Consider the following 1,876-nt stretch of genomic DNA (forward strand, 5'->3'; position numbering starts at 1 on the left):
CTCTGCGCCATTAAAAAGATAAAATAAAAAAGTAAGGCCGTCACGCAGCTCACTTTCCCGTTCAACCCGGCTTATACGGTCCATCTGGAGCCAAAGTACCGAAAAAATTATAAGTAAAGTCGTATGGCATTGTTGGCAGGAAGACCCTGAAGGGGACGTTCAACCCGCCTAATTGGAAAGGTTCTTCTATCATGCGCGCACGATCGGACCTGGCGTGCTTAAGTGTATCTTGTAATTGTAGGTGACTGTAATAAGTGTGTGTGTTGTGCTATCATGTTTGTGTTGGATGATGATGACGGGAGAATGGAGAGGGTGAAACACGGAGTCGACACATAGCCTACTCCTCTCACATAGCACCAATGGGGTCACCGAACTTTGAGCCTCATGCGACGGACGGTGCACCATCAACAGTGCCACGTGCTGTCGCTTCAAGAGATACTGCGGAGAGGTGTGGAATTCAATACAGGACATCGTTGCGAAGTCTGGTGAGCAGGAACGTGACGTCACCACCCCTCTTCCTATTGCCGTAAAGGTAAAGGTAAAGGGAAAGGGAAAGCAACAAACAGCACGTTGCGTAACCAGGCGGTTACCCATCCATTTACTGGCCACGCTTGACGTTACTTAACTTCGGTGATCTGATGGAAACCGGTGTAATAAACATGACAAGGCCGTTTGCGCAAAATGGTGTACAACATGTAAATTGGCTTAGCTAACTGTGCGTAGCCAGCGGACGACTGAGATCAAAACCGCCCATTAAAATAATTTTGGACTTTTAGTGTTCGTACGATGGTCGTTGGAAATCAGTATTTTAAAAATGGCTCAAATGGCTCTGAGCACTATGGGACTCAACTGCTGAGGTCATTAGTCCCCTAGAACTTAGTACTAGTTAAACCTAACTAACCTAAGGACATCATAAACATCCATGCCCGAGGCAGGATTCGAACCTGCGACCGTAGCGGTCTTGCGGTTCCAGACTGCAGCGCCTTTAACCGCACGGCCACTTCGGCCGGCTTATTATTTTAAAGCAACATTGTCTACAAAAGGATTAAACTAATGTTTGACATCCGTCATCACCCTTGACCTATTGAATACGCGTTTCCTCTCTCCTGATTTCAATGCCTGCTGCACCTGTGACTGTCACTTTTGTTTTCATATTTTAGTTTCAGAAGCATCCCTATGTTACGTTAAGAGTCCGTGGGACCATATTCAGTCTGATACCGTTTGTTAGTCTTCCAGTTAAGAAAACGAGCAATTTCGTTTCCGTTGAAGGCACTGCTAACTGAAGACTACACATGTAAAATCATTTTAAAATTGCGAACTGATACTTGTCGCATGTACCAGCTATGACCCCTAAGGATTACTAGGTACATTTTATCTAGTGTTTAGAAAGGTGTTTTGAATGTACTCTGTAATGCGTCGGTAGATGCACCTCAAACAGTGATTGCTTATTGCGTATTTCATTCGGCGCGCAATGGCACTGAAAATATCGTTTCCAATGTCATTACAAATAAAATATCATTTGATCATCGTATTACCACTAGGATGAATATGACGCCATAAACAAACTGGATATATGTATCTCCTTTGATTTCAGAACTGTTATTTTCAAAATATATGACTTCTCTTTCTTAGTCAGTTATGTCCAATGATGTTTAGTTCATTTTTATATTTACAGCGTACCAAAGTTTATTCGTGGTGAGCACCACTGCGGTCAGTATGTCGCTAATTTAAATTGTTTGTTTCTCGAATGTAACATTCATGAACATAGACCGGTGACTGTGACGCTGAACATCTGTAATGTACGTTTTCTTGTTAGTTCCTTAAAATACTGCCGATACATCCCATGTAAATTACTTGGGGTCCCCAATGGTACTCA

At 43.0% G+C, this 1,876-nt stretch overlaps 1 pseudogene; it reads right to left on the reverse strand.

Moving 5' to 3' along the window:
* Positions 1–557: 557 nt before the first annotated feature.
* LOC126425319 (5S ribosomal RNA) lies at positions 558–676 on the reverse strand (annotated as a pseudogene).
* Between the last annotated feature and the right edge of the window lie 1,200 nt (positions 677–1,876).

Source organism: Schistocerca serialis, chromosome 1 (genome assembly GCF_023864345.2).
Source record: "Schistocerca serialis cubense isolate TAMUIC-IGC-003099 chromosome 1, iqSchSeri2.2, whole genome shotgun sequence".
Classification (NCBI taxonomy): Eukaryota; Metazoa; Arthropoda; class Insecta; order Orthoptera; family Acrididae; genus Schistocerca; species Schistocerca serialis.